General features: G+C 41.4%; 1 pseudogene; it reads left to right on the top strand.

Annotated features, from left to right (window-relative positions):
- LOC125448920 (Ig heavy chain C region, membrane-bound form-like) overlaps positions 1–11,983 on the top strand; it is a 48,468-nt pseudogene extending 36,485 nt beyond the window's left edge.
- Positions 11,984–12,232: the final 249 nt, after the last annotated feature.

The following is a 12,232-nucleotide window of genomic DNA, read 5'->3' as shown; positions in this document are numbered from 1 at the left end:
ATGATTATCATACACAGTACCCTATTCCCGCTTTCTACATGAAGATAAGTATTGACTCAGGACTATGGAGATAACTTGCCTTGTTCTTCCATGAAATGACGACGGGGTGTATTTCATCTTCCATTAAGAAGGTATGCAACACTTCTCCCAAGAGATTCGTGATCATTCAGATTTCCTTTGGCATTTTGTGAAAGGGAATTGACTCTCCTTCACTTCTTGCCTTTAATTTACAATTTATGTTTCTTACTTATTAATTTCAAAATGAGCGTTTTCTTTTCTCAAACACATTTGTACCAAAAGGCAACACAGCGGTGTTTTGGGTGACTTATTTTGCCATTTCAACCATACAGGTAGAGTGGTGAAAGGACGCATCAGCATTTTTTCGCCTGTTCTTGTTACTTGTTCTGGGTCACAGTACCGTTAAAGAGACAGTTACAGGAACTGATGATATGGAGAGAATTGGATTTTTCTTGCGGGATGTACTGCTGGTCTTTCAAGTTCAGGCTGCTCATGTGACTCTTACGTGAAATCAACCAATAAAGGAAGCGAACAAAATAGGTGTTCCACAGGAGGAGGAAATTGAGATAGATTACGAAGATCAGGGCTATGGACTGCTTATGGTTCACATATTCAGGATCTTCACTATTTTAAGTTCTCCACAGCCTCTGAGCCAATTAGATGTACACAACTGTCACAGCATTGAACACAAACAGGAGTAGGAATGGGAGAAAGGGCGCGATCACTCGGTCAAGACAATGCAAGGCCTGCCAGGCAGGCGATGTATGGAAAGTGGGCTTGATATCACACAAATATGTTATTCCGAGCAGACTATGTGCCAACTGGTAAATAAAGCAGCAAAGAGCATTCTTGACGGAGCTTAGGGCACTGACCAATGTTGAGACCAACAAATGCAATTTTCTTGATACAATATCTGGTCTTCAATCTCTGGCATGAGATGGCCACAAAACAGTGAGTTGTGAATTCCAGTAAAGGCCCAACCATAACTTTCAGGTAATGCAACACTTCACCTGCACTCCCAAGAATCTAGGGGAAATGAAGTGTCGACTTGGCGACTGCTTCACAGAACATCTACGCTCTGCTGGGAAAAAAAAAGACCCTGAACTACCTATTACCTGCCACTTCAAAGCACTACCTTGCTCCTTGGCCAACATCTCTGTCTCTGGCTTTCTACAGTGTTGCAGTGAAGCCCAGAGCAAGCTGGAGGAGCAACACATCAATTTCCGTTTGGAGACCTTTCAGCCCACGGACTCAATATTGTGCTCAATAAATTTAGGGCCTAAACTCTCCCATATCCCAGCTCCCCACACCACACACCAGGCCTTGATGCCACATAACCTATCACTACACACCCTCTGTTCTTAGTCACTAACAGTCCCCATTAACATTTGCTTCCTACCCCACACACGTCCCTATTTTTAGCATATAAACTGACGTTTTCCCAGCCACCATCAGTTCTGAGGACGGGTCACCGGACCCGAAACGTTAACTCTGTTTTCTCCTCCACAGATGCTGCCAGACCAGCTGAGCTTTTCCATCTATTTTGCTTTTATTCCTGACTTACAGCTTCTGCAGTTCTTTTGGGTCTCTTGTTTTACTCTTAAATTTTCTGAAGGCTCACCATCATGTGCAATGTGGCCATCAAAACCAGGAGGAGATGTTGTTGAACAAGTTCAGATAGTTTTCAGCATTCATGTAAAGGTGTACAAGATCCAAAAGGTCTTGGAACTGTCCTGTGGATGAGAACGACACCCCTCAGAGTGTAAGGGCTTACCTCAAAGGCATTTTTTTTCCCTGACAAGTGCTGCCCACTCAAGGGGACTGCTCCTGAACATCTGCAACTTCCTGTCCCGATCATGTGTTGGTTTCCTCTGAAAAGTTGCAGATCCATTCTCGCAGCAAAGTTATTGAGGGCTTGATGGGTTCGGGCTTTAACTGCTGCCAGTGGGCCACTCGGTGCAATGGGCATTGAACTCCTGCACCCAGAATACATTCTGCACCCTTGTCATCATGGGTTGCTCCTCGGAATGCTATTCGTCATGGAGAGGTGCTCTCCGTTCATCTGGGTCCATGATGAATACTCTTCCAGGGAGAGGGTGACCATTTTGAAAAGAACGGAATTTACGAGCATTATAAAATGACCTACGTAAGTAATTGTAATGCCAAGCTGATTTGTTTGAATTTTAACAGAATATTAAATCTCTGCTTTCAGACCTATGTTTGATTAACGCGAAAGTCGAATCGTTGTTGAGATAATTTGACCTATGTTGTCTCTCAGCTGGGTGGATGAGTAAGTGAACCAATGACCTCACACAGAGCAGTTAAACGTCTGCCCCCGGTATGGCCTCTCTTCTGTGTCAATACAGTGGGTGAGTGGGCTTACTGTTTTCCTCGCACTGGTTAGATACATGGTTTCTACCAAGTGTGAACCCGCAGGTCCACTGAGAGTGGAGATAATCGCCTGTATCCAGTTCCAAGGAGAGACAACCTGAAAGATCTCTCCCCAGTACAAAAAGGAAATGTGCGAACGAATGTTCCGTAGTGGATTTGCAGCATTTCTCACAATCTGGACATTTAAAAGGTCACTCATTAATGTGAACATTTGGATGGGGCATCACGTCCCTGGGATGTTAATTGCGAACCTCACAGATTGGGCATTTGAAAGGTCTTTCTTCCATGTGAGCACCTTGACTGTTTGTCAGGTCCCGAGACGTTTAATGACATTTCCACAGCATGCATATTTAAAACGTCTCGCACTAATGTCAACTAGTTGCAGGAATGCCAAGTCTGGACATTTCAACAGCCTTTCCAAGTATGAACACGTTGATAGCACAGCAGTCCCATGTAATTTTTATGGCATTTCCCGCAGTCCGAACATTGAAATGGTTTTGCAGAAGAGCAGATGACTGAAGAAATCCTTGCCCACACACTGAGTAGCTTAACGATCTTTTACTTGGATTACTGTGTGAATGAGTTACCAGCTGAGACAGGGAAATGAATTCCTCTCCAAAATCCACATGTTTCCGTACTTTCTGCTCAGTCTGATTGCGAAAAATGTCGTCTAACTGGACAGAAACGATAGTAATGTGGGGATTGTGTAGAGGAGTTCATTTCCCTGTCTCAGCTGGGAATTCAATGACGCAGTAATGCCATAAGGCGTTGTCCAAATACAACACACGTACTTTCTCCCCACTGTGATCACGGCCTTTTCATTCCATGTTCAAAATCTAATGATGTTATTTTTGTGATAAATTGTGCGACTACATCAGATTAATGTGTCACGGTTAGTTTGTAAATCTTGCCCTTTTAATATTCTATGAAATCGAATCATTGTAAATGTGTACAAGATCCAACAAAGAATAAGAGATCCTTGATACCGTTGACCAGATATTTATCTCCATACAGTACATTTGCTGAACATCAGATTATCACTGCTGCTGATTTTCACACTGAAACACAGGGCAATGATATGAATCGTTTCAAAGCTTAGAGAGAGATACTTTACTGGTGAAGTTGGCTTCGACATGATGAATAGGCACAAGACGGTGTCGCATTCAGTTTGTAAGAGTTCGTTTTGGCATCATGCAATGACCCTGCTTTTCTTGTGAGGTCATATTTTGCATATTAGCACTGTTAATTGTCATCGAGAGAATGAACAAATCCCCTTCATACCATTAGGTTTCAGATACAAATGTCCGTTTTGTATCAATTCCGAAAAAAATTGTCTCCTTCTATGCATGTTCGGTCGAGAATATTTATTTGGGAACTGCCTGGAAATCAAGAGTTTTGTAACTCTTGTTGATTTAGACGGACACAAAAAAATCAAACACCGCAATACTGTGATCGAGTGTTGAAGGAAAAGGGCAAATGGTTAAACACAGACAAACAGCATTGTGGCGAAGTTGATGAAGGCCTTTGCTGCAGAAATAGGAAACCATGGGCTCAAGCACCCATCCGTATCCTTACCTTAAATTATATGTTCCTTGTGCAAGTTTCTCTTAAATGCCCTCCATTGAGCAATCTCATGACGTTGAACAAGACATTTATTAACTAAATGTGCTTCTTGTGATTGAATTAAACCTGTTCTTATTCTCATTCTGGTTGCCCGGATTTGTACCCCATCAATTGACTCTTGTTATTTTGTGAACAATAACAATTGATTGTTTTTTGTGCCTCTGTTTCAAAAATCCTATGCTCACAATGTAACTTCTTCATTGCAGGTTTGGTATGAATAACGAGGTGAGGCAAGATAAAATGCAGAGTGACTGAGGAGTACAATGGTAATGACACACAATACGAACTTATCAACCCCTTTCTCTGCCATCGTCCTTCATTATGTTGCACAAACTGTAAAGCTGTTTCTATAATTTTTGCAATTGTTGTGGATTATTTTCCTGATGGTAATAAATTCCATGTGGAATTGACAAGATTCACAATCAGTTGAGGGAGTAATGTCTCCTCACATCAGTCTGAAGTAACAGGCGTGTTATCTGCAGAAAGTGAAACCAATTCTCAACCATTCCAGGCAGGGAGTAAATAAAAAATTCTCAGCAGCTCCACTCACAAATGATTTACAAGTTTCGGACATCTGAAGGAATAAAACTGGAATATGACAGCTAGGCAGAGAAAATAAATGAGGGTGAGGTGGGTTCACCGATATCATGGCACACAATGAGAGACACGTAGTGAAGTAGGTGCTGGAAGGAACAATTCTACATTCGACACCTTTGTTCAGTGACAGAAAGAAAATCATTGAAGCAGAGCCTTTCACCACCTTAGTGGAAATGCAGGAGAATTAGAGCCTTCTCTTAAGTTTGTAAAATTGAATGCCGTAGTCTGATTAGAGAGAGTGTTCGATATTTCAAAAAATGCTGATTCGACTGATAAACATGATTTATTATTACCACTGCAGAATTTTAATGTGGCGTTGCATAACTAACCTATTGGTGAAGAACGAACACTGGATCTAAAAAATTAACTCCGTTTTCTACACACAGATGCTGCCTGACGTGGAGTTTCACCAGCAAATTCAGTTTTTCCTTCAGATTTCCAGCACCCACAGTTCTTTGTTTTGTATTAACCTGGACAAAGATGGGATGACAGATATTGTTTTGACGTCTCAGCAGCTTATTTCCTGTGTTTGAACTCATTCATAAATAGTATGTTTCTGTTAAATGGGCAGAATCTTGACAACTTAAACTCCATGGATCATTTTTGCCCAATATGCGTATCTCCATTTCGTCACATTTTTTCTTGCATGGGAAAAAGATGCTTCAGCTCATTGTGTTATTGCAGTTCATCAACATCCAACTGTTCTAGTCATAGTTTACAGCACTTGGCTCATGGCCTTGTATGCTCTGACGTTTCAAGCATTCTCCTCAATGATATTTTCCCTGTTAGTCTTTCATCTGGAACAACACAATGAATACAAATGGAATTTCAGGTCGTCAATCAGTGTTCACTTCCCCTTCGGAAACTGATCCTCATTTCTCCCAGTGAGGGAGCCATACAGACACACGCTTCGAGAGTGACAGAGGGGTCAGGATGAGACCCACTCCTTGCACTTCGTGTCACCCCTGCATGGCAGGGCAGATTAATCCAACATTTAAAGGGCGTAAGGGCATGGAAGTTATTTTAGAGCTGCACAGGGCGAATGTTAGATTAGACCAGGCAGTGAAGCGCAAAACCATTAAAAAAAACTACACGAATGGACAATGGAAATATCCTCTTGAAGGAGATGGATCTCATCCGTGAAAATGGGGCCAATGTCGATTTGGTTGTGCAGACTCATTGGGCAGGAGGGCCTCTTCTGTCCAGATAATTGTATGTTTTAATGTATAGTGTCGCGTTATATTCCTTTTTGCAGACTTACACATCGAATGGTCTCGAATGTGTTGTAAAGAGCTACCGTGTTGTATTGAGCACTCAATAGATCAGACAGATTGCTCAAATTAAATTTTCATGAAATGTGCAAATTTTTGGAAAGAACTCACATTCACAATCTTCCCTGACACCTCCCCCACCACCCCATCTCCAGTTAGACATTACGTTCACGCTGCTAGATTCTATTATTCTCATGTTGTGATTAAGCTGTGCTTGTAGCTCAATTGCCACTCTGTACGGCATCAGCAGCGCTGCTGATAACTCCAGATACATGTCAGCATTCTTTAACTTTATATTATGACGCTTTCCTACAGTCTTCTGAGTGGAAGTAAATGTCTATATCAGCTGGTCCAGCGTCCCTATGGTGTTTTACTGAATCTGAAGCTACTCGTATTGCTAAAGCTCACAAAAACTTCAGTGGTTTATCACTGGGAACTTTGTGGGATAAATTATTGGATACTTGCCGTCTAGATTTTCTTTTTTGTCTTCAGAGATGCAGAAATGCCGCACAGGTTCTGTATCTATCTGCTCGTATTATGTCCTGTAGAAGAAAGTAGAGCCATCACAAATCAAGATGTCCTTCTACTTGTCATCTGCACTCAATCTAATGTGAAGCACAACCGGGCATTCTTCTTCTGAGGCACGGAGCTCAATATTATTCTTGGCAGTGATGATTGGCGTGGTCAGATGAATCATGGCACTGATCTAATTGAAACATTTATCAAGTATATTTTTTGGGACTAAAACGTCACTTCTTACCTTTGATATTAATTTCCATTCCTGTAAAATATGTCCAGTCATTCTCCACCGAAGTATCTGTATCCACCAACAAATTCAACAAAAACACAGAAGCAGGTGTGAGTGAGCCAAACCAGATCATATTCTATCTCTTCAATGAAATGATATTTTACTGTTCCATTGATGCCACTCGCGCCTGTCTACAGCTCCGAAGTAACAGCTACCCCAAACTTAAGCATCTTATATTCAGAAGAATGTAAAACTCACAATCCCGCATTCACCCAGAAACAAAAAAAGTAAAACTGAAGGAAAGAGTCTCAAATGCCATCTTTGCTACTTTGTCCACCTGCTCTATTGGTGTCAGGGACACATCTCAATATCACAACATCCGTCAGTGTCATCATTCGATGCCGGGTCTATCTGGAAAACCTGAATTGCTTCAGAGCAACTGCAAGGCATTTTGTCATCCTGGAGGGGTTAGTCAAAAGGCACCTTGCTTCATTTTGTAGTTTTAATTTTGTAAATGGAGACACGCGAGGTTATTAGGGTAATTGGAATGTGTATCAACTATCCCAGTTGGAATGCAGAGATATCAAGTTGCGTTAAAAAAAAACTCATGAATTCCGACAGATGATCAAATAGAGAGTGCCTATATCAAACAAATATGTATTGGATATAGCAAAAGAATGGGAGCATGTTGCTGGCGAATTCACTTTCTTCATGGTAAGATTACCAAAGCCAGGCAACCGGTGAACGCCTCGAAAGGCCCACTTCAGGAATGCTTAAGAATGATAGAAAGAACCCGCATATTGACTGTACATGGAAGAGATCCTGAGAGAGTGACACAAAAGATTTCCATTGCTTTGATATGAACCATGACGATGACCAGACATCATGTTCAGATGGTAAAACTGTAGTAAATAACTCATAACTGGCACTCTGTAGCTTTACATGAGCTATTGGTGGGAGAAAATGCCTTGGAAGAATCCATCACTTCAGGAAGTATAAAAGTTCCAATGCATGAAGTTAGGCAATCTGAGCAGTTGAACACTTTAAATCGACCTGAGAATGTTTTTACCCTCAATCAACGAAACTGGCTTTTAGAAAGTACAATGCTCTTCAAGCGGCCGCAGACAAAGACATGGATATACAGATATATCCACACACACTGAATAACAGTAACACATGCCCAAACAAACATGGAACAAAACAACATCTCGTGCTAAGAATTGGGTGGAAAAAACACACTTCAAACAACAAATTTTGACTCCCTGGAGCAAAATAAAAGTTGCTGGAGAAACTCTACAGGACTATCAGCACCTGTTAAGGGATAAAAAAAAGGAGTTAACGTTTTTGGTCCAGCGACTCTTCATCAGAACTGATTGCAAAACGTCAGTATGTTTGCAGAAAATAAGGAGGTGGGGAGGGTGGGATATAAAGCCCAAAGAGAGAAAAAAACAGTTGGACAGACAAAGGTGTTGCGAAAGATTAGGATTGGATGATGAATGATTGTATGACTTTCTGGAGGTTCATTGACATTGACATTTGAGAGATGGTGTCTCTGCATTATTTTTCATGTGTGGCAATGAATGATATTTTGAGTGAAATAAGAAAGCTCTAATAATTGCAATACCATTCTCTGAGCAATTTCCTCTCAAATACGGTGAACAAAAATATGTGACAATGAATTGACACATTTTGCTCAATGGTAACTTTGACATGGTATTAATTTCAATTTTCAGTAATGTGCTAAATAAAACCTGGGAGCACGAGTGGACGGCAATGAACTGGAACAACAGCAAAATTGCTTTCTCTGTCAATCAACATCTGATTCCTGTTGTTGGTATTTTGAAGGGAGATGCAATGGCTGTGCTCCTCCAGTAGATGGAAGTGAAGACTGACAGTAGATAATTCAATCAACACATTCAGACCTGTGATGACATTCCGCTGGAAAAGTTCAGGCTTGATCCCACGTTTTCATAGTTGGGTAACTACCACTGAAACAATACAACACTAGACATTCTTGGAAAACATGATATTAAGTCGGCAACTCCTCAACTATTTCTTCCACATGGAGTTCGCCTTCGCAAAATGTGGAATCCATATTGGTGGAAGAAAGCAATAAAAAGGGTAAGAAGACACTGATGGAAGAAGTTCATAGGGCGATGGAAATATTTACAAATAACGACAGAGAATACTCTGAAGACAACGAGTCAGAGGGAAAAAGGCATTACATTAATCATCAACAAAAAGTCAGATCAGCAAAGCTAATCATGAAGAAGGGTTCATAGGCTGCACAACGGAGAACATAGAATTTAAGACAGTACAGTACAGTACAGGGCCTGGAGCCCATGGTGTTGTACCAAACATTCAACCAAAATGTAAGGTTAACCTAACCTCTACACCTTCCTTCTCCAGTCCACCATAATCCATTCTAATAGCTGCTTAAAAACCCCCTAATGATTACAAAAGCTTTTGCCTCTCCAGCGAAGCTTTCAACACCCCGCCACTCTCTGAGTACAGCATCTATCTCTGGCGTCAGCACCATATCTGCATCCACTCACTTTAAAACTATGCCACCTCGTAATAGATAACATCAACCGTGGTAAAAAAAGTGTCTGGCTGTCCAGTCTATCCATACCTCTGAACATATTGTATAACACCATCAAGTCACCGCTCATCTTCATCGTTCCAAAGAGAAAAGTCCTATCTCTCTCAATCTGTCCACCCAAGACCTTCCCTCCATTCCAGGCAACATCCTTGTAAATCTCCTCTACACCTTTCTAATGCTTCCACATTTTCCTGTAATGAGGCGACCAGAACGGGACACAATACTCCAGACGTGGCCACACCAGGGTTTTGTATAGCTGGAGCATAACTTCACGGGTCTTGACATCAGTCCTTCGAGTAATGAAAGTTAACACTCCGTAAGCCTTCAGTACAACTCTATCCACCTGGGTGGCAATTTTCAGGAAAAAGTGAACATGAGCCCCAAAATTCCTCTGACTCCTCCACACTGCCAAGAACCTTTCCATTAAAACTGTACCCTGCTTTCAAGTTTGTCCTTCCAAAATGATTCACCTCTCACTCTTCAGGGTTAAACTCCATCTGCCACTTCTCAGACCAGCTCTGCATCTTATTAATGTCACTTTGTAACCTCGAACAGCCGTCTGCAATATCCACAACATAACTCACGTTCATGATAGTCCATGAACTTACTAATCCACCTTTCCACTATTACATCCAATTCATTTTAAAAATCACAAATAGAAGAGGACGCATAACAGATCCTTGTGGTACACCAATCATAACTAAGCAGTATGTTGACTATTTTCTGTTCATTACCACCTTTGTATTCTAAGGGTCAACCAATTCTGAATCCAATCTGCTACGTCTCCCCATGTCCAAAGCCTTTTTACTTTCAGCATGAGCCTACCACGGGAAACCTCATCAAACGCATTACATAAATCCATGCATACCACAGCAACTGCTCTACCTTCATCCACGAGAATGGACAATTCTTCAAAGAATTCAATAAGGCTTCACAGGCATTTTCAAGCCCTCACAAATCCGTGCTGACTGTCACACATCAAAGTATGCCTATCCAATTGATCATTAATACTAGCTCTGAGAGCGATTGCCAATAATTTGAACACCACTGAAGTAAGGGGAACCAACCTGCAATTTCCGGGGTTATCCCTATTCCCTTTTATGAACAAACGAATGCCGTTTGCCCCTCTCCAATCTTCCAGTACTATATCTGTGGAAAGTGCGGGTGAAAAGAGCATCGCCAAAGGCCTTGTGATTTCTTCCCTCGCTTCCCATAGATGCCTTGGATAAATTCCATCAGGCTCAGGGGAGTTATCTATCGTTAAGTTCCTCAAAATTCCCAGTACATCTTGCTTTCGAACGTCCATGTCCTCTCGCCGATCAATGTGTTTCATACCGTCATTCCCTGCAAGTAAGTCCCTCTCAGTTGTGAATACCAAAGAAAATCATTTATTGAGGACCTCTCCTATTTCTTTAGGTTCCGTGCATAAATTCTTTTTACAGTCATCGATCGGCCCTACAGTTTCTCTGGTCATTCTTTTATTGCTCCTGTGCATGTAAAAACCCTTGGAGTTTTCCTTTATCCTGTCTGCCAAGGTTTTCACCAGTCCCCTTTTAGCTTTGCTACACACTTTCTTAAGTTCCTTCCTGACCAACCTGTATCCCTCGCAAGCCGTTTCCGACAATTCGTTTTTGCTAAATCTTATGTAAGCATCCTTCTTCCTCTTAACCAGTCATTTGATCTCTCTTGAGAATCAACGTTCCCTCTGTCGACCACAGTTTCCCTGCCTGTAAGGGGAAAGCATATCAAGCACACGCAGTGTGCATTCTTTAAACAATCTCCACATTTCGAAAGTACTCTTCCATGATAGCCTCTGCTCCCATTTTCTGTTCCCAAGTTACGAACATTTCCCAAAAAATGCACTCCTCCCATCAGGTTGGTGTGGTTCAAAACCAAATTGCATATTTTTAAGGTTAGAGGAGAAAGATTTAGAAATGACACGAGGACATTTTCTTTCACACAGTGATTGGTTCATTTGTGGAATGAACTTCCAGAGGAAGCGGTCCATACAAGTGCAGTTTTAAAAAATTGGAAACATTTGGATGAGAACTGAATAAGAAAGCTTCATTCGGATATGGGCCCAGTGTCAGCATGTGTTTACATTGGGATTATGGTCATCATGGAATGATCGGACTTTCAAAGTTGTGTCTGTGCTCGAAGGTGAATGAAACATTTGGCACATTTTGCTTCATTGGTCACGACTTTGTGTGTAGGAGTTGTGATATCATGTTGCAGCTGTGTAGGACATTCATGTGAGAAACTTTGGAATACGTCACACAAGTGTAGTCGCACTTACATGGGTAGGATTTTGTTAAATTTGAGAGAGTGAAGGTAAGATTCACGAGGGTGATGCTGGACCTGTAGTATTTCGCTGTCGGCAGGGGCGAAATAGACTTTCCACTGCAGCGTCGGAGGCTGAGATATGACCCTTTTGAGATTTATAAAATCACAAGAGACTTTGATTGAATAGACAAGGCATTATTTTGGCGTGTGTGAGTACAAAACTCATAAGCATTCTATTAAGGTGGGAGGGTAAATGTTTAAATAGGATCTGCCAGTGATTTTACTTTGTTTTTTTTTCATGCACAGTGTGCTGCGTGTATGGAATTGGCTGCCAGAGGAAGTGATGTAGATGTACAGAATTACAACATTTACAAGGATCCTGGATGGATATCTGAACGCGAAGAATTGAGAGAAATGTGGACCAAATGCTTACAAGTGGTGTTAAGTTAGATTGGGATCTCTCAGCCATGTAAATAAGATAGACTGAAAGGTTTTGTTTGTACAATACGATCCTATGAAATTATACACCTTGTCAAAACTACACGAGCACGAGTCACACAACAGATGGAATGCCGGGACTTGCTTTGGGCTTTGTATCGAAGAGAAGATACAGTGGAATGCGAAATAATCGACATGTGACCCCGAGGATGTAAGGACTGTCTTGGTAGTGAAGGTTGAGTATTTCAGGACCTGTTCTCA

The sequence above is a fragment of the Stegostoma tigrinum genome, chromosome 43 (genome assembly GCF_030684315.1).
Source record: "Stegostoma tigrinum isolate sSteTig4 chromosome 43, sSteTig4.hap1, whole genome shotgun sequence".
In the NCBI taxonomy this organism is placed as follows: domain Eukaryota; kingdom Metazoa; phylum Chordata; class Chondrichthyes; order Orectolobiformes; family Stegostomatidae; genus Stegostoma; species Stegostoma tigrinum.
This window is presented reverse-complemented; position numbering and strand designations above follow the sequence as displayed.